The sequence below is a fragment of the Callithrix jacchus genome, chromosome 22 (genome assembly GCF_049354715.1).
Source record: "Callithrix jacchus isolate 240 chromosome 22, calJac240_pri, whole genome shotgun sequence".
In the NCBI taxonomy this organism is placed as follows: Eukaryota; Metazoa; Chordata; class Mammalia; order Primates; family Cebidae; genus Callithrix; species Callithrix jacchus.
This window is the reverse complement of record NC_133523.1, coordinates 18,889,011-18,910,524: the sequence shown is the minus strand read 5'-3', so window position 1 is coordinate 18,910,524 and position 21,514 is coordinate 18,889,011. Positions and strand designations below refer to the sequence as shown.

General features: G+C 45.0%; 1 protein-coding gene and 1 pseudogene across 2 annotated transcripts in view; one reads left to right on the top strand and one right to left on the bottom strand.

Annotated features, from left to right (window-relative positions):
* The window catches only part of LOC100405710 (uncharacterized), a 47,495-nt gene that overhangs the window by 19,793 nt on the left and 6,188 nt on the right, over window positions 1-21,514 (bottom strand).
* On the top strand, window positions 9,348-10,500 carry LOC118150184 (farnesyl pyrophosphate synthase pseudogene; annotated as a pseudogene). Its single transcript, XR_013531312.1, has one exon. The product of XR_013531312.1 is annotated as a farnesyl pyrophosphate synthase pseudogene (transcript).

Genomic DNA, 21,514 nt, shown 5'->3' with positions numbered 1-21,514 from the left:
ACATAAAGAAGAATTTACACCAACGAATGGATAAAACAGCCAGTCAACATCAAATGGCAGTAACCCTAAATTTAAATTGACTAAATCCCCCAATCAAAAGGCACAGCCAAAACCCAATGGCATGTTACATCCAGACCTGTTTCACATGCAAGGATACACAAAGACTCAAAACAAAGGGATGGAGAAAGATTTACCAACCAAATGGAGAGCAAAAATAAATTATAAATAAATAAAAAGCAGGAGTTGCAATTCTCGTATCGGAGAAAATAGATTTTAAAGCAACAAAGATATAGTGGTAAAAGGATCAATGCAACAACAAGAGCTAACGATCCTAACACCCAGATACAAGACTTAGATTCAATGAGACAGAAAATTAATAAGGATATCAAGGACTCGAACTCAGATCCGGAACAAGTAAACTTAATAAATATTCATAGAGCTCTCCACTTCAAATACACAAAATATACATTCTTGTCAATACCACATCACATCTACCCATAAGTTTAAATGAAACATTGATTGGCCATTATTAATACTCAATTTTTTTCAAAATAAAGCAATATTTCCATTTACTCTCCCTCTTTCTCTTCCTCTTTCTTCCTCTCCTTTACTTTTTTTTTTTTCTTTCCTTCTCTCAGAAAAAAAGAAATCAACTTGTAAACCTCTAGATCCAGGTCGGCAATGTCTCTCTCATTGCTTGATTTCCTTCCTTCCCTTCCCTCCCTCCCTCCCCGTTTCCTCCCTTCATCCCTTCCTTCCTCCCTATCGTCCTTCTTCCCTCCCTCCCCGCTTCCTCCCTTCCTTCCTTCCTTCCTTCCTACCGTCCTTCTTCCCTCCCTTCCGGCCTTCCTCAAAAAAAAAAAAAAAAAAAAAAGATCCTGCCCCTGTCAAGCCCTGAGTGACAGAAAACGTGATCAGGTGCTGGGCTAAGTGAAGAAAGAGTAACAGCTTAAGCTGCAGCCTTTTCATGGGAGGCTTCCTCCCTGAGCTGAGCCAGGCCCTTTCCAGGACATGGGAAAATTATCTTATTTACTCTCTCTGTTTTTGCATGTATTTAGGTGAACAGAATTATTTTACTGTGATAGTAATAACAAAATTTTTGTTCAAGAGAAAATCAACTTTTACTTTCGCAATAGTGTACTATCAATATTAAAGCTAATTTTAATAAAACTTTGTAAACAAACTTTTTCACCTCTCAAAATTTACATATATATTTTGCAATCTTTTGTAATTTTTAACCTTTTTGTATTTTATTTTTATTCACATTCTTTTTATTTTTTCAATTTGATACAAATTTCAAGTAATTTCAAACTGCTATAGGAGATAGAAAGAAATCATTTAGGGCCATTCATCTGCATTCAAGTTTGCAGTTAAGGTGGAAAATTTGGCCAGTTGATCTTCCTGCTGATTAAATAGTCTTTCAAGAGAAAGCAGAGGCCAGGCACAGTGGCTCAGCCTATAATCCCAGCACTTTGGAAGGCTGAGGCGGGTGGATCACGAGGTCAAGAGATCGAGACCATCCTGGTCAACAAGATGAAACCCCGTCTCTACTAAAAATACAAAAATTAGCTGGGCATGGTGGCGCACGCCTGTAGTCCCAGCTACTCGGGAGGTTGAGGCAGGAGAATTGCTTGAATGCAGGAGGTAGAGGTTGCAGTGAGCCGAGATCATGCCATTGCACTCCAGTCTGGGTAATGACAGTGAAACTCTGCCTCAAAAAAAAAAAAAAAAAAAAAAAAGAGAAAGCAGAGACGCATGAACATCAACACTGAAAACCGCAACAATGGTAGTATGCACCAGAATTCAGATATATTCCCAGTATTGTTTTCCTCAAGCCTCTTTATTCCCAATTAAACATTTGTTTCATTACCACTGAGGCATCCAGGTAAGACCATTTGCTACTGACCAAGAGTTGGTATACAAGTGACAAGTCCCTTTGGGCTCCTCCCAAATAGCTCAGAGGACCACTACTAGTTCAGCTAACTGGCTGTTCCCACCCCTTTCTTCAACAGAAATACTTGTTTTTAATAAAACTATAAGCCACATCCTTCAAGCATCAAATCCCACCAATGTATTTGTTGGATTCATCAGTAAACCAAGCATGTTTCTGATCCTCTGTGCTTAGTTCTTTAAAACATTTTCTCCATTGGGCAGGGGAGGTTTCTTTCCCTATCAGCAGGACTTGTTCTGTGGTTTCCTGAGCTGGCAAATTTTTTACATCCTCATGTAAAAATGATACCCCCTTTGGTTTTGGCTTAGCCTGGTCTTGTATGTAATATTTCCATTTTATGATGAAACTTTGTTGGGTGGGCCCTATCTTGTAAATTTTGGGGGAACTCATAACCTAAGTCATAAGAGAAATTTGAGGCCTCAGCCACTTGTGGTGGCTGACACCTGTAATCCCAGCACTTTGGGAGGCTGAGGCAGGTGGATCATGAGGTCAAAAGATCAAGACCATCCTGGTCAACATGGTGAAACTCCGTATCTACTAAAATAAAAACCAGCTGGGTGTGAAGGTGAGCGCCTATAGTCCCAGCTACTCAGGAGACTCAGGCAGGGGAATTACTTGAACCCATGAGACAGGTTGCAGCGAGCCAAGATTGTGTCCCTGCACTTTAGCCTGGTGACAAAGTGAGACTCTGTCTTCACAAAAAAAAAATTTCATTCTGCATAAAAACCTAATGATTGGGTTCGGTGAGGTGGCTCACTCCTGTAATCCCAGTAGTTTGGGAGGTTGAGGTGGGCAGATCACCTGAGGTCAGGGGTTCAAGACCAGCCCGAGCAACATGGAGAAACCTCATCTCTACTAAAAATATAAAATTAGCCAGGCGTGGTGGCGCATTCCTGTAATCTCGGCTACTTGGGAGGCTGAGGCAGGAGAATTGCTTGAACCTGGGAGGCGGAGGTTGCAGTGAGCCTGGATTGCACCATTACACTCCAGCATGGGCAACAAAAGTGAAATTCCATATCAACAAAATGACAACACAAACAAACAAACAAGACATTATGGTTGAAACAGATGTATTATATTTCCACTGAATTCAATAGCAAGCTTTTCTTTTTTTTTTTTTGTGGTTTGTGACAAGCGTATTTTATTGTATTCTAATTTTTTCAAAACAAGTAATATGTCATGCGTAGTATGTGATGATTTATGTTTGGAAAACTCTGCCCCTACCGTGAAAGCTCTCTCTCTTTCCCTCCCCCACAAAGAGGTTCCCTTATCTCTCACTCTATATACTGCCCTAGCCCTCCCACCCGGCCGCAGCCACCTCCCGCCGCTTCTGCCTCATCAGCACTCCCCAGCTCCCCGCCGCCCGGCTTCTGCCTCATCAGCACTCCCCAGCTTCCCGCCACCCGGTTTCTGCCTCATCAGCTCTCCCCAGCTCCCCGCCGCCCGGCTTCCCGCCCAGCAGTTCAAACTGACTAAACGTTGCCCACCACCTCGGCTTTCTCAGCTTCCCCACTCCCTCAGCTCTTCAGCCTCCTATAAAACAACCCTGCCCCTCTGAGCGGGGAGGCCATTTTTCCTTTTCGTCCTGGCTGGCCCACCTGGAGGCTCTTTTCTCTCAATAAAGCCTGAACTTAAAGATTTTCTTCTAGCCTACGGTCCGGTTTCTTTCCGAACGAGCTCAGTCTTCCCGCAGAGGGTAGGTCAATCAGTGGTGCCGAAACCCGGGACGGAGGGGCCGTTGGCCCGGCCACAGCCCCCCTCCCCGACCTACCCAACACTGGCCCTGCCACCTCCACGCTCCGATTAAGGTAAGCCAACTTTTTCTTGCTTTGCCTTCCCCCCGACCCCGTCTCCTCTTCCTATGGCATGGTGCAGTTGCTCCCCTCCGGCGTTCCACACGGACTCCTCGCCTAGTCTCGGCCGAGCCGAGGTAGTCCTCCGTTCCGGCTCCAGGAGCCTTCCGAGGGACAGCTGCCAGACGGGGGACGCCCCTCTGACCGCTTCCCTATCCATACTTAATTGTACTCTGGGGAATTTGCAACGAACGGGGACGCCTTTTCATTGCATCTGCCCATCCGCACTGGAGGGTCTGTAGCTGCGCCTGCCATGGGAAATTCGGAGTCCAAAACACCTCTCAGCACCCCCCTTGGGTACTTGCTGCGAAATTTTACCAAATTGAGATATTCCCAAACCCTCAGAAAGAAAAAGCTTGTCTTCCTGTCCCAGGTGGCTTGGCCCCAATACAAACTCAGTAACCAGTCACATTGGCCCCCAACCGGCACTTTCGATTTCAACACCCTCCGAGATCTCGACGATTTTTGTCGCCGCATGGGCAGGGACAATGAAATTCCTTACGTTCAGGCTTTTTGGGACCTCCGTACCCACCCCGACCTATGTTCTTCCTGCTCCACCTACCAAATCCTCTTAGCTCGTACCCCTCGTAAATCTTCCTCCACTACCTCTCCCCCTCCCTACTCCTCACCAGAGGATCTGCCTGAACATCTGTCCTCTCCTGCCAATCTCAGCAACCAGTCGCCATCAACAGCACGCTCTTCCTCTGCTCCCTCTGCACCTCCTCCCTCAGAGGCCATGCCTCACTCTTCCTCTACTCCCCCTGGGCCCACTCCCTCGGAGGCTGCACTTCCTCTTGCCTCTCCAGTGGCGGCCCACACCCGCTCTCACCAACCAACTATCCTGGCCCCACTCCGAGAAGTGGCAGGCGCTGAAGGTTTAGTCAGGGTCCATGTTCCTTTCTCACTCCAAGACCTGTCCCAAATTGAGAAACGTTTAGGATCCTTCTCAGCCGACCTGTCCACCTATATTAAGGAATTCCAATACCTCACTCAAGCCTACAGCCTCACTTGGCATGATATTCGCATTATCTGTTCCTCCACCCTCACAGTGGAAGAGCACAAGCACATCCTAGCGACAGCCAGAAACCAAGCAGATAAAGACCATGCTATAGATAACCAGATCCCCCTAGGCCCCGAAGCAATCCCAGGTGAAGACCCCCAATGGGACTATCAGGCTAATCGAGGGTCTGATATACCCAAGAGGGACCGCATGATTAGATACGTCCTCAGGGGAATGGATGCTGTATCTAACAAAGTTGTAAACTATGATAGACTGAGAGAAATCACCCAACTACCCGATGAGAACCCTGCCCTCTTTCTCGCCCGCTTGCAAGAAGCCCTAGTCCGGTATATTCGACTAGATCCAGCCTCCCAAAATGGGGCCACTGTATTAGCCTCCCATTTTATCTCCCAATCAGCACCCGACATAAGAAAGAAACTAAAGAAAGCAGAAGAGGAGCCAGAGACTCCCATCCAAGACCTGGTAAAAATGGCCTTTAAAGTATTCAATGCCAGGGAAGATGCGGCTGAGGCTGCCTGCCAAACTCACATGAAGCAGAAGGCTGCCCTCCAGACCCAAGCCCTAGTGGCAGCTCTAAGGCCGGCAGGGAACCAGAAGCCCAAGGCTGAAACCCATGCCCCTCCAGGGGCATGTTTCAAGTGTGGAAAGGAAGGACACTGGTCCCGAGCCTGTCCACAACCACGGCCACCAACTAAGCCTTGCCCTATCTGTCAGCTCCCGGGACACTGGAAGTCAGACTGCCCCAGCTTCCCCAGGGTGCCGGTTCCTCAAAACAGATACACTGGCATTACGCAGCCGGCGGTCACCCTCGGTAGGGAGGAGCCTGCTTGCCAGGAACTGACCTCCGAGGGAGCTCCCTTCCCCAGTCTACTAGGGCTGCTAGACGACTAGTGGGCCCTAGTTTTCCAACTCTGGTTACCCTCGCCGAGCCAAGGGTCACAATTCAGGTAGCGGGTAAAAGTGTCTCGTTCTTGCTGGACACGGGGCTACCTACTCCGCACTTCCTTCCTATTCTGGCCGTCTCACCCCTTCCCAGGTCTCGGTCATGGGAATCGATGAGACCCCGAGTATCCCCTACCAAACCCCACTGCTCATGTGCTCATATAACTCCACTCCATTTACCCACTCTTTTTAGTAATCCCCACCTGCCCAGTACCCCTCCTAGGACGAGACATCCTTTCAAAGCTGAAGGCCGTCATAACCTTCCCCACCGCCAGCCCACACAGCCTCTTTTTCCTAGCCCTCAATACTCTGCCTCAGAACTCCAGACCCTCCAGTCTACCCCCGGGGTACGGTTCAAGGATGACTGGGCCTTCAAGCATAACCTCCTCATCCTCCCTGTAAAGCAAAGGTACCAGATAATCCAAGACATCCACAATTCACTCCACATTGGACCTAAAGCCTTATACCGGTTCCTCAACCCACTTTTTCACCCCCACCACCTCCTCAGTACCATACAGGAAGTACAGTCCTCATGTACTGTCTGCGCAAAAACTAATTCCCAGGGTTCCTGTCATCCCCGGCGCCAGCTTCATCAGCTACGCGGGTTCCTACCTGGCCAAGACTGGCAAATTGATTTTACCCATATGCCAAAGCACAAACAGTACCGGTATCTGCTAACCATTGTTGACACTTTTTCAGGCTGGATTGAAGCTTACCCCACAGCCTCTGAGTCTGCCGGGACAGTGGCCACTCATCTCATTCAAGACATCATCCCACGCTTTGGACTCACGGCCACCATACAGTCAGACAACTGCCCAGCCTTTATCTCCAAAGTCACTAATGCTGTTTCTACCTCTCTAGGAATTCAGTGGAAGCTACACGCTGCCTACCATCCTCAGTCCTCTGGTAAGGTGGAACGGGCCAATGGCCTAATAAAGGAGCATCTGACCAAGCTCATGCTTGAGCTCCGCCAATCCTGGGTAACCTTGCTTCCTATCGCCCTCACCAGGTTGACAGCAAGCCCCCGGGGCCCATCACAGCTTAGCCCGTTTGAGCTGCTGTACGGTCGCCCCTTCCTACTTTCAACTCCCCCACCGCCCAAGACCACTCCTCTAGACAGCTCCCTCCCCTACTTTACTCTCCTTCGCAGCCTTCTCCGAGAACACGCCAACGCTTCTCTTCCCCAACCCAACCAGCCATCTGAAAATACACAGAAAGTCTCCCCCGGGGACTCAGTTCTTATCAGGTCCCTCTCCCCAAAGTCCCTCGCCCCCAAGTGGGAAGGACCATACACAGTCCTCCTTACCACTCCATCAGCTATAAGAATTGCTGAAGTCCCATCTTGGGTTCACCTGTCTCGGGTAAAAAAGGCCCCTCATGGACCCTCCCTATGCTGGAAGGCTGTTCCTACTGGCCCTTTATCTGTCCAACTTACCAGGGCCTAGCAGCCACACCCCCTACAGATGGAGATTCTTCCTAACGAAAACTATACCAAAACCACCTTCATCTGTAATACCCCCCCATACAGCCACAACCATCTTCTTGCAACTTCCGACTGCCCCGCAGCCGGATGCCAAAGTGCCATATATCTGAACTTCACCAAATTCCGCAACATCCATACTACTATACCTGTCATGTGCTTCAACCATGACCAACCATCAGGAGCATGCAATGATACTCCTTGGCGCTCCTGCATGGGATGTACTTGGATGGGCTGTCGAATACATATAGCTATCGAGTCCACAGTACCTGCCCGATCTCAGCTCAAAATCATCCCAGACGTAGATGGAGAAGGAAACACCATTATCGGTTCTACACGGTATTCCCTTTTCATACCTGACCCCTGGGACAACCGCTGGAAAAGCCCCCAGAAGGCTGCCGTGTATGACCACGTAGATACCAAATATCCCTCTTCCCACCTGTACATCTGGCGGGCATACGTACGTACAGTCCACCAAGTCCACTCTGATATTAGCCTACAAGAAAAATCTCTGAATGACCAATTGCAACCACATTCGCCTCCGTTTTCCTGGTTAACCTTTCTCCAAGAAGGAATCAAGTTAGCTAACCTCTCAGGACTAACTGACCTAACCTCATGCCTCATGTGTGCCTTCTTAGGACAGACTCCCTTTGTTGCAGTCCCCTACCCCATCCCTCTCAACCTTTCAGCCTCAACTTCTTCCTTCTCCCCCATCAAGGAAGTCAATCTCTACACTCCACCTGATTTTGAACAGCTACCTGTGTACTATTCCCTAGGCCGAAACTTCCCTAGCTGTAACAGAACTATACTGGTAACCACTAATGTAACAGCCCCACGAGGAATGTTTTTTTGGTGTAACAGGACCTTAACAAAAACTCTCTACATTGGTCTTTCCTCATCTCTTTTATGCCTCCCAGTAACCCTAGTCCCTCGACTCAGTATATATTCCCCAGCCGAATTCCAGATGCTGCAAGCTCCCCATCGCCGCACCCGACGAGCTGCCTTCCTACCCATTGCCGTTGGAGTCTCCCTTGCTGGTTCAGCACTTGCAGCAGGATTAGGAGGGGCACTAGTCCACTCTCACCTGGCCATAGCCCGACTGACCTCACAATTCCAAGCGGCTATTGATGACTCTACTGACTCTTTAGCATCACTCCAACGACAGATCACCTCAGTTGCCCAAGTTGCCTTGCAGAACCGAAGAGCCCTAGACCTGCTCACTGCTGAACGAGGAGGGACCTGTATCTTCCTACAGGAAGAGTGCTGTTACTACATCAACGAATCCGGCCTAGTAGAAACCCGAATCGAGAGCCTCCAGAAACTCAAAACTAACCTGCAGAATCAGAAGTTCTCGGCTGAAGCCACAGCGTGGTGGTCTTCCTCTATGTATACCCTCTTGTCCCCATTGCTTGGGCCCCTAGTAGCCGTTTGCCTAATCTTACTTATTGCTCCTTGCCTTCTACAGTTCTTACAGCGGCGCTTTCAAGAACTGACTCGAGTCACCATCCACCAGATGCTGCTCCAACCCCACCCTGAACGAGTGCAAGAAACAGACCTCTCCCTGAACATCCAGGCTCCTTAGGAAAAGAGACCTCTTCAGAACCCCCCATCGACCCTTGTCAGCAGGAAGTAGCCAGAGAGACAACCGACGCCCCTGACCCCCTCTTTTTCTTTTCTTTAAAGAGTCGGGAATGTTTGGAAAACTCTGCCCCTACCGTGAAAGCTCTCTCTTTCTCTCCCCCACAAAGAGGTTCCCTTATCTCTCACTCTACATACCGCCCTAGCCCTCCCGCCCGGCCACAGCCACCTCCCGCCACCGCTTCAGCCTCATCAGCACTCCCCAGCTCCCCACCACCCGGCTTCTGCCTCATCAGCTCTCCCCAGCTCCCCGCCGCCCGGCTTCCCACCCAGCAGTTCAAATTGACCAAACGTTGCCCACCACCTCAGCTTTCTCAGCTTCCCCACTCCCTCAGCCCTTCAGCCTCCTATAAAACAACCCTGCCCCTCTGAGCGGGGCGGCCATTTTTCCTTTTCGTCCCAGCTGGCCCGCCCGGAGGCTCTTTTCTCTCAATAAAGCCTGAACTTAAAGATTTTCTTCTAGAGCAGGAACCCGCAACCAGGAACAGAGCCCTTTGCTCCTCCCTCAGAATGAATGGAGACCAGAAATCAGATGTTTATGCCCAAGAAAAGCAGGATTTCGTTCAGCACTTCTCCCAGATCGTTAGGGTGCTGACTGAGGATGAGATGGGGCACCCAGAGACAGGAGATGCTATTGCCCGGCTCAAGGAGGTCCTGGAGTACAACGCCATTGGAGGCAAGTATCACCGGGGTCTGACGGTGCTAGTAGCGTTCCGGGAGCTGGCGGAGCCAAGGAAACAGGATGCTGATAGTCTCCAGCGGGCCCTGACTGTGGGCTGGTGTGTGGAACTGCTGCAAGCTTTCTTCCTGGTGACAGATGACATCATGGATTCATCCCTCACCCGCCGGGGACAGATCTGCTGGTATCAGAAGCCAGGTGTGGGTCTGGATGCCATCAATGACGCTGTCCTTCTGGAAGCATGTGTCTACCGCCTGCTGAAGCTCTACTGCCGGGAGCAGCCCTATTACCTGAACCTGATCGAGCTCTTCCTGCAGAGTTCCTATCAGACTGAGATTGGGCAGACCCTGGACCTCATCACAGCCCCTCAGGACAATGTGGATCTCGACAGATTCACTGAAAAGAGGTACAAATCCATTGTCAAGTACAAGACGGCTTTCTACTCCTTCTACCTTCCTGTAGCTGCAGCCATGTACATGGCAGGAATTGATGGCGAGAAGGAGCATGCCAATGCCAAGAAGATACTGCTGGAGATGGGAGAGTTCTTTCAGATTCAGGATGATTACCTTGACCTCTTTGGGGACCCCAGTGTGACTGGCAAAGTTGGCACTGACATCCAGGACAACAAATGCAGCTGGCTCGTGGTCCAGTGTCTGCAACGGTCCACTCCGGAACAGCGCCAGATCCTGAAGGAAAATTACGGGCAGAAGGAGGCTGAGAAGGTGGCCAGAGTGAAGGCATTATATGAGGAGCTGGATCTGCCGGCTGTGTTCTCGAAGTATGAGGAAGACAGTTACAACCACATTATGGCTCTGATTGAACAGTACGCAGCGCCCCTGCCCCCAGCTATCTTTCTGGGGCTTGCGCGCAAAATCTACAAGCGGAAAAAGTGACCTAGAGACTGCAAGGGCGGAGAGGAGGCTCTCAATAAATAAATTATTGTGTAAAAAAAAAAAAAAAAAAAAAAAAAAAAAAAGATTTTCTTCTAGCCTGCGGTCCGGTTTCTTTCCGAACGAGCTCAGTCTTACCGCAGAGGGTAGGTCGATCAATTTATATGCCATCTAATAACTTTCTATTTGTTGTAATATTAGAATAATACATTGCCCGATTGTGGTTTAACAAACATTCTTTTTCTGTAAACATGCCATTTGCTTAGTTCCACTTTCCCTCCCCCTGTCCTTTATTTCATTTTAGGTCCAAACTTGACCCTCATGGTCTTCCACTGTTTTTAATTCTTCCGTAAGGAGGGTGTACCTGGCCTTAGGAAGCACTTACCCTGCCTTGCAGAAGTTTCCCACTTTTGTTTCACACCCAGGGTGGAGCTTTCTTTCTTTTTCTCATAACAGAAAATAAGGAGGGACAGCCTCCTGGGTACAGTTAAAAATTAAGGCATCTCTGCGGAGGTGAGGTCCTCGGAGAGCCAGGCAGTGACAATTGAGTGCTGTGGAGCACGTGGATTAAGTAGAACAGAAACAGATCCTGCCAGGACTGCCCCAGGGAAGCCAGATACAAAGCAGAAACTCTGATTGTGCCCAGAGGGCCCTGGATCCCTTACCCACACTGGAGGTTCTCCCGCCTTTTCTAATTACCTTCCCATTTCTTTTGCTCCCCTTCTCAGCCGGAGTGTTCAGGGCTCTGCATACCACAGAGGTCAGACACAAATAAAATCCATACATGGACTCCATTCTTGGGTCACAGAATGTGGTGAACAACTCAGACTGAAGATGGCTCCCACTCCCACCTCCCAACCCCACCACGAAAGCATTGCTTGTAAACACTAGTCACTTAGAAACACCCACCCATCAGTCCCATCCTTAAGATAGGAGCTGGGATGTGGCCCAGCAGGGTGGCTCATGCCTGTAATTCCAGCACTTTGAGAGGCTGAGGCAGGTGGATCACGAGGTTGGTCAAGAGTTCAAGACCAGCCTGGCTGAGGTGGTGAAACCCAGTCTCTACTACAAGTACAAAAAAGTAGCTGAGCGTGTTGGCAGGCATCTGTAATCCCAGCTACTCAGGAGACTGAGGCAGAGAGTTGCTTGAACCCAGGAGGCGAAGGTTGCAGTGAGCCAAGATCATGGCACTGCTCTCCAGCCTGGGTTACAGAGTGTGATTCCATCTGAAAAAAGACAACAGCAACAAAAAAATAGGAACTGGGCTTTTACCTGCTCCAAGACCAGGCTGCTAGTTTTTCAGTTTTACCCTGACCAGGCCACTTGGACAGCTGCTTTTTTCAGCTGATACCTTTGAGCCTGATCAGTCAAGATATAGGCCTGGCATTGGGCTAGGGCCAGTCTAGAAGTAGATTAGTATTTTCCTTTTCCAGCTTATATTTCTCTTGTAGCAACCATCCTCGGTCTTGACACATTAACTTACAAGCAGTAAACAAACGCCATCCACTCCAGGAGATCCCTCAGCATCTCCTTTGCTGACTGCAATCCCCTGCAGCACTTTGCGCAGAATCAAAGCTTTAAATTTGCACTAATTAAGATTCTCAATTCTCACAAAGCCAGTCGCCCTGGACAATTCAATAGCCAAGAGCCAAGGGAAGAACTAGGGGAGTTCCCATCCTGGGATATGGAAAGTCCTGGAGTTTTCAGCCCTGTCCTTGTGGCCAAAAAGTGGCATACTTTTGTTTTTGAATTGTGTTTGTGACGCCAAAAGTATTCTGTACAAGAGATGAGCAAGGTGAAAACACACACACACAGTACCTTTACAGGTAACCAACCTTCATCCCACGTAACTGGCAATGCACATGTAATAAATGATATAATGACTAAATGATACAATAAGCAACTCAATATAATAAGCAGATTGATATAATATGCAGATATATTCAAATTGCAATAAGAGAAGGGAAAAATACACACACACACACACACACACACACATACACACGCACTCATCAGACTGAAGAATTCACAACCAGAGTGGGAAGCGACAGCATGGACTCCAGAGTTGAGCACTCATCCCTGCACAGACTAGGAGAGGTCTCATGAAGCTTTGGGCAGCCTGGGACCCTAGCTCTTTTTTAAGGAGTTGTTTGGGATAAGGCCCAGTAACGACTGGGCACAGTGGCTCAGTCCTGTAATCCCAGCACTTTGGGAGGCTGAAGTGGGCAGATCACAAGGTCAGGATTTCGAGACCAGCCTTAGCAACATGGTAAAACCTCGTCTCTACTAAAATACAAAAAATTGACTGGGCATGGTGGTCCGCCCCTGTAATTCCAGCTACTCGGGAGGCTGAGAGAGAATTGCTTGAACCCAGAAGGTGGAGGTTTCAGTCAGCCAAGGTCAAGCCACTACACTCTAGCCTGTGAAACAAAGCAAGACTGTGCAGGAAAAAAAAAAAAAAAAAAAAGGCCCAATCATGAGGACCCTTCACAACTGGCCTTAAAAAACACAAAACGGTCAGCTTATTTTAGAAATTGTCTATTGTTTTTCAACAACAAATGTATAGAGATAGATTGAAATAGAAATTTTCCAAACACCTGAAGGGGCTCACACAAACTGTTCTGGGACTTGACTGTTGTTTGTGTCCAGTTCAATTGAGTTCAAATTGAATATCGAACATTTCCTCCACAAATTACCCTGTACTGATAACTCAACTCTGTGTTGATAAATTACGCATGTATGTAATCCCAGCTAATCAGGTAAAGGGCAAGGTGAACCCCTTGGTCCATCAGACAACCTCTGCCTCCTTGGGTTCAAGCGATTCTCCTGTCTCAGCCTCTGGAGTAGCTGGGACTACAGGTATGCACCAACCCACTTGGCTAATTTTTTGTATTTTTATTACAGATGGGGTTTCACCATATTGGCCAGGCTGGTCTTGAATTCCTGACCTCAAGTGATCTGCTCACCTTGACCTTCCAAAGTGCTGGGATTACAGGTGTGAGCTACAGCACCTGGTCTTAATGATTTCTTTCTATCTCCTGTAACAGTTTGAAATTACTTAAATATTGTTTCAAATTGAAAAAATTCAAAGAATGTAGATAAAAATATAAAAAGTTAAAAAAATTACAGGACAGTACAATGTATATGTAAATTTTGAGAGGTCACAAATTACAAATTTGACTTATTTACAAGGTTTTATTAAAATTAGCTTTAGGCCAGGTGCAGTGGCTCACGCCTGTAATCCCAGCACTTTGGGAGGCTGAGGTGGGTAGATCACCTGAGGTCAGGAGTTTGAGACAAACCTGGCCAACATAATGAAACCCTGACTCTACTAAAAAATACAAAAACCTAGCTGGGCATGGTGAGAAAGCAGAAGAATCGCTTGAACCCAGGAGGCAGAGGTTGCAGTGCACCACTGCACTCCAGCCTGGGCAACAGAGCAAGACTCCATCTCAAAGAGAAAAAAAAAAGCAACACAAGATGTAGAAGACATATTTGAAAATCCATGTTTATTTTATGTGTATTCACAAAGGTCAAAAGGCTGAAGCAACCCAAATGTCTCCTGATTTATAAAGATATCAAAAAATGTCACATATATATACAATGGAATATTATTCCACCTTAAAAAGGAAAATCTTGTCACATTTTAAGATGAACCTTTAGAATATTATGTCACCTGAATTAATTGGGTAACAAAATGATGAATACTGTATGATTCCACCTATATAACATATCTTTTTTTTTTTTTAAAGACAGAGTTTTGCTCTTGTTACCCAGACTGGAGTGCAATGGCACGATCTCGGCTCACCGCAACCTCCACCTTCTGAGTTCAAGCAATTCTCCTGCCTCAGCCTCCAGAGTAGCTGGGACTACAGGCACGTGCCACCATGCCCAGCTAATTTTTATATTTTTAGTAAAGATGGGGTTTCACCTTGTTGACCAGAATGGTCTCAATCTCTTGACCTCGTGATCCACCCACCTTGGCCTCCCAAAGTGCTGGGATTATAGGCGTGAGCCACCACGCCGGGCCGATGACATATCTTAAGTAGTCAAAATTATAAAAACTGAAAGTAGACATTTGTCTGTTAAGGCCTGGGGTAAAATGAGCAGTTGTTACTTAATGGATATTGAGCTTTAGTTTTACAAGATGTAAAGTTTCTAGAAGTCTTTTGTGTAACAATTTGAATATATTTAATACGCCTGAAACGAACAGTGTTTTTTATTTTTGAAACAGGGTCTCACCCTCTTGTCTAAGCTGGAGTGCGGTGGCACAATTTTGACTCCCCTTTAATCTCCCAAGTAGCTGGGACCACAGCCGCACACCAACATGCCTAGCAATTATTACATTTCTTTATAGAGAGGGGTCTCCATATGTTGCCCAGGGTGGCCTCAAACCTTTGGGCTCCCAGAATCCTCATGTCTTGGCCCTGCAAAATCCTGAGATAACAGATGAAAGCCACAGCCACACCTCTTCTGAAGTGTACACTTCAATACTTCAATAGATTTAAAATGATACATTTTATGTTATGTGTTTATACACAATGTTTTTTTAAAAAAACTTAAAAAGCCAGCACGGTGGCTCAAGCCTGTAATCCCAGCACTTTGGGCGGCCCAGGCGGGTGGATCACGAGATCAAGAGATCGAGACCATCCTGGTCAACATGGTGAAACTCCGTCTCTACTAAAAATACAAAAAATTAGCTGGGCGTGGTGGCGCATGCCTGTCATCCCAGCTACTCAGGAGGCTGAGGCAAGAGAATTGCCTGAACCCAGGAGGCGGAGGTTGCAGTGACCCGAGATCTTGCCATTGCACTCCAGTCTGGGTAACGACTGAAACTCTGTCTCAAAAAGAAAAAAAAAAATCCAGAATTATAAATCCTTTTGAAAATTACTTTTTTTCCTTCTTGGAGATGTAATTTTGGTCTTACTGCCCAGGCTGGAGTGCAATGACACAGCTGATCACAACCTCCGCCTCCCAGAATCAAGCGATTCTCCTGCCTTAGCATCCTGAGTACTAGGATTACAGCCATGCACCACCACACCAGCTAATTTTTGTATTTTTAGTATAGATGGGGTTTCTCCATGGTCAGGCTGGTCTCTAACTCCTAACTTCAGATGATCTGCCAGCCTCAGTCTCCCAAACTGCTGGGATTACAGGTGTGAGCCACCCTGCTTGTTCTGAAAATTACACAAAAGCATTTCTCTCACTGAATTTTACACACACACACACACACACACACACACATATTTTCATAGTTACACACATGGTGAATATAAGACTATCTCCATGACCACTCACTTAGATAAAATAAAACTACCATTCATCAAAAATCAGCTAAGAAAGAATATAAGTTAAGCTATATACAAAATTGGGGTCATATTTATAGATAAACAAACATACTTATGTCATCTGAGTGTGACAGACATGAATAATTTATCTCTTAATTAAACCTCAAATTGACTTAAAGTGTACAAACAATTGCAAATTGTCTAAAGAATTCTTAAGTAAAACCAATAGACACAATAAACTGAGGCTAGGAAACCAACACTGAGGACAGGTGTGGTGGCTCATGCCTGTAATCCCAACACTTTGGGAGGCTGAAGTGAGCAAATTATTTGAGGTCAGGAGCTCAAGACCAGCCCGGCCAATGTGGTAAAACCCAATCTCACCTAAAAATACAAAAACTAACTGGGCGTTGTGGCACATGCCTGTAATCCCAGCTACTTGGGAGGTTAAGGCATGAGATTGCTTGAACCCAGGAGGTGGAAGTTGCAGTGAGCCAGGATCACACCACTGCACTCCAGGCTGGGTGACAGAGGGTGACTCCATCTCAAAAAAAAAAATTGTGTAGATAACTGCAATATTTTACTGTTACTGTGTACTCATCAAATACAGGTATTCTGAATCACAGGCATGCACTGTGTGGCAGTAAAATTTTAGAGAATTTGCAGTATAATTATAAATATGAGATTCCAATGAGAAACTTTTAATAAATAAGCATTTTTAAAAAACCAGTTACTTTTTATGTTTTACATATATGCTATTCTTACACAAAGTGAAACTGCTGAAATCCAACTTCAGAAGCAAATACTCTGACATTGTTACATACAGAAAATATATGTAAATACTTTGCAGAATAGAGTTAGACCCTCTGACATGTAAAAAAAATGCATTAGGAAATAAACTATGTTATTATTTAGATATAGGCTGAAGAAAGTAGATGAAAACCCTATATTCATGGCCGGGCGCGGTGGTTCATGCCTATAATCCCACCACTTTGGGAGGCCGAGGCGGGTGGATCATGAGGTCAAGAGATCAAGACCATCCTGGTCAATAAGCTGAAACCCTGTCTCTACTAAAAATACAAAAATTAGCGCCTGTAGTCCCAGCTACTCAGGAGGCTGAGGCAGAAGAATTGCTTGAACCCAGAAGGCGGAGGTTGCGGTGAGCCGAGATCGCACCATTGCACTCCAGTCTGGGTAACAACAGTGAAACTCCGTCTCAAAAAAAAAAAAAGAAAAAGAAAACCCTATATTCTTTTTTGCCCGCAGCAAACTTAACAATATAAGCAACTATTTTAGTAAATATGGAGAGCCTAATTATCTCATTTATTTCAAGCATACCATGCAAATTCTAGCACATTGTCCCAAATATCTGAATCTAAAATTAGACAAATTTGAAATAGGAAATAGAAAGTAAAAATGTATAAGGAGAGTGACATCGGGAAGATGAAAACATTAAAAGTGCCCCATTTTCATAACCAGTTACAGGAAAAAAAAAAGTCAGCCATCCCTGACAAAAATGCCTTTATGACATAACCAGACGTTATGGCTCAAAACGTAATAATAGCTACATGGTACATTAAGGTTGGAGAAATGCTTCAGGTCAGGATTTCAGCCCACTCTGGGTTATGTAGCAAGATGCCATCTCCAGAGTAAATGTCTCTAAGAGAGATCTGAGATCCAGGGAGGGAGTTGTGAAATGCTGTTAAAGCTTAAGATTGAGAAATGTTCTATTCAGAAGGCAGGCCCTCATTCAGGTGGGAAACTACAGACCAGGATAGGGTTCACCCAACTTGGTCCCAATGAGAATCTGAACTTTCTTTGTAACCATCGAAAACTCCTCCCAGCCATAATCTGGGAGAGGTCCTACCATTCCAGAGACCTGGAGGAAGGCACCCATTTACAGCCATAAGGGCAGGCCTGCAGACCTTGGCCTTTACTGTAGTCCCTGAAGCAGTTCAATTACTTAGTTTCAGTTACCTGAGCCACAGTTTATGGTCAGTTCTGCCTATATAGAAACCCACACAGTTACCTGGGGAAATGCTTTTTGGTACTCAGTGAAAGCCATGCTCATCCACATCCTGATACAAGGCCCACCATATGCAAATCCAACTGCCAAAACATGCCCTAGTGTCTGCCCAAGGGAGCCAAGTCCTGAAAGATATGCAGTCTTTCCAAAAACAAAATGGGAATTACAACTACCCAAGCCCCTGTAACAAGTCAACTAAAGGTGCATCCTAGTGCAGACCCAGCAGCCTTGTGTCCAAGCCACACCCCTCTTCACTAAAAATTCAGAGGGCATCTCATTACCCTAAGGGCCCAACAAAAGAAGATTTTTACCTTCTACAATCAGTTTATGAAAACTTGAAGAGGTGCTTGCTCCATCAAATTCAGACACCAATACAAACTATATTGTGCCCTGGTCAATGCTTCTATTTTAATGTAGCACTTGAAGTATGTGACAGAAGAATTAGTCAAAGAAATAAAAAGATCCAGTGAAATTGAAGAAAAATAAGTAAAGGGTTGCTGTTTTTAGATCATACAATCTTATATAAAAAAACATAAACACAGCCGGGCACGGTGGCTCAGGCCTATAATCCCAGCACTTTGGGAGGCTGAGTCGGGTGGATCACGAGATCAACAGATCAAGACCATCCTGGTCAACAAGGTGAAACCCCGTCTCTACTAAAAATACAAAAATTAGCTGGGCATGGTGGTGCGTGCCTGTAGTCCCAGCTACTCGGGAGGCTGAGGCAGGAGAATTGCTTGAACCCAGGAGGCGGAGGTTGCGGTGAGCCAAAATCGTGTCATTGCATTCCAATCTGGGTAACAAAAGTGAAACTCCGTCTCAAAAAAAAAAAAAACATAAACAGTATATTAAAACCTGTTTAAACTAATAAAAACACACAGTATATAAGCAATATATAAAACTAACATACAAATGTATGTATGGTTTCATACACTTAAAACAAACTGATAAAGAAAAAATAGAAATAAAAAAAGGAAGAAAAAAAATCTTATTTACTATAGCATTACATAATAAATTTCTGAGAAAAAAATTAGCCAGGGAGGTTAAGATCCTTTACAATATAACTAATCAATGAAAAAAATTAGAGAAGGTCGAAATCAATTTTAAAATAGTTTGTGTCTATGGATTAAAAGAATAAATACTATTAAATTGTCATATTATTCAAAGTGATCTATATATTCAACAAACTTCCTATGAAAACTGCAGTGGTATTTTTTTCATAGAAATGAAAAATATAATTCTAAAATTTACATAAAACGAAAATAAATTTTGAATAGCCAAAGCAATCATGAGTAAAAAGTACAAAGCAGAAGGATATCATACTTATAATTTCAAACTATGTTTAGAAAAGATATAGTAAAAAAACCAGAATAGACTGTACAGAACAGTGAACAAACAAAAACTACTGCTCTCACACATTTCAGACCTAATGCAAAAAAAAAAAAGGTAAACAATAGTTTGTTTCTAAAAATCATGCAGATATTTGTGTGTCCCCAAAACAATGGAAAAGCAGCCAGATTGTGCAGTCTCTTATATGTCATGAAGAGGACTGTGGGTCTCACTGTAACCCTGAAGGAAGCTCACCAAAAAAGGGTAGAATCTTTAGAGAGTTTAAAAGCCTAGAAAGAGAATGTCCTTTTGCAAAAGCAAAATTAAAATATATATATATATCTGCCCAGAACTGTTTTCTTTGGAACACAGCTTCCTGCCTCACATTTTAAGAGCTGGCTGTCTCTTTAAACTTGACACCTGTTATCAGTGTCCTCTGTTGCATACATTTTGTTTTTCTTCCTTTGTTCTTCTTTTTTTTTAGACAGAGTCTTGTTTTGTCACCCAGCTGGAGTGGAATGTAGTGGCATGATCTCGGCTCACTGAAAGGTCTGCCGCCCAGCTTCAAGTGATTCTCCTGCCTCAGCCTCCTGAGTAACCACAGTACTCTAGCCTGGGCAGTAAGTGAGACACTGTCTCCAAAAATAAAATAAAAGACTTAGTTAAAAAAAATATATGGTCCATAAACATTATAAAATACTCTGTGGCCCTTAAAAAATAATAATCATCATTTCTTTTGCAATAACATTGATGAAGCTGGTGACCATTATTCTTTTTTTTTTTTTTTTGAGAAGGAGTCTGTCGCCCAGGCTGGAGTGCAATGGCGCGATCTCAGCTCACTGCAACCTCCGCCTCCTGGGTTCAGGCAATTCTCCTGCCTCAGCCTCCTGAGTAGCTGGGACTACAGGCCCGCACCACCATGCCCAGCTAATTTTTGTATTTTTAATAGAGATCGGGTTTGGTCTTGTTGACCAGGATGGTCTCGATCTCTTGACCTCGTGATCCACCTGCCTCGGCCTCCCAAAGTGCTGGGATGATAGGCGTGAGCCACCGCACCCGGCCTTATTTTTTATTTTATTTTATTTATTTATTTTTTACTACCTTCTGCGACAATGTATGTTTGTGAAAACGCAGGAGGTTTAAATCATTGGCATGCATTATGTGAGAGTAAAATTTCAGATAATATGAGGTATAATTAGAAGATTCTAAAGAGAAACTTTTAATAAATAAGCATTTATAAGAAACTAGAGGTGGCCAGCCACGCTGGCTTGCGCCTGTCAAAAAAAAAAAAAAGACTCCATCTCAAAATAAATAAAGAAATAATAGTTACTTTTTATGTTTTAAGTATATGCTATTCTTTCACAAAATGAAAGTGCTATAATCCAACTTAGGAAGCAATTAATAGCCTTACATTGTTAAAGAAAGAAAAAAAAGTATATATATATTGCAGAATAGGATTAGACCCTCTGATATGTAAAATAAATATCAGAAAATAAACTATTATTAATATATAGGATGAAGAAAGTAGATGAAAATGATATAATTCCTTGTTGCCTACAGCAAACCTAAATTCATAAGTAACAATCTTAGTTAATATGGAGTGCGTACTAATTATCTCATTTGCTTCAGGCATACCATGCAAATTCCAGCATACTGTCCTACTTACCTGAATCTAAAATTACAGACAAATTTGAAATAGAAAGTCAAAACATTTAGAGAGAGTGACATCAGTAAGACGAAAAGATTAAAAGTGTCCTGTTTTCATATCCCCTTACAGCAAAAAGAAAATGTCAGCCATCCATGACAAAAAATGCCTTTCTGACAGAACCAGGCATTAGGGCTCAAAACTCTAATGACAGCTACATGATACATTAAGGTTGGAGAAATGCTGCAGGCCAGGATTTGAAGACCAGCCCGGGTTATGTAACAAGATGTCATCCCCAAAATAAGTACCTCTAAGAGAGATTTGAGATCCAGGGAGGGAGTTGTGAAATGCTGTTAAAGCTTAAGATTGAGAAGTGTTCAGGCCGGGCACGGTGGCTCAAGCCTGTAATCCCAGCACTTTGGGAGGCTGAGGTGGGTGGATCACGAGGTCAAGAGATGGAGACCATCCTGGTCAACATGGTGAAACCCGTCTCTACTAAAAATACAAAAAAATTAGCTAGGCATGGTGGCGCGTGCCTGTAATCCCAGCTACTCAGGAGGCTGAGGCAGGAGAATTGCCTGAACCCAGGAGGCGGAGGTTGCGGTGAGCTGAGATCGCGCCATTGCACTCCAGCCTGGGTAAGAAGAGTGAAACTCTAAGAAAAAAAAAAAAAAGAAATTTAGCTAAGTTTGTCTTCAGCGGTCAAAATAAAATATATATATTTTTTTTAGACAGAGTCTCGCTCAGTTGCCCAGGCTGGAGTGCAGTGGCCTGA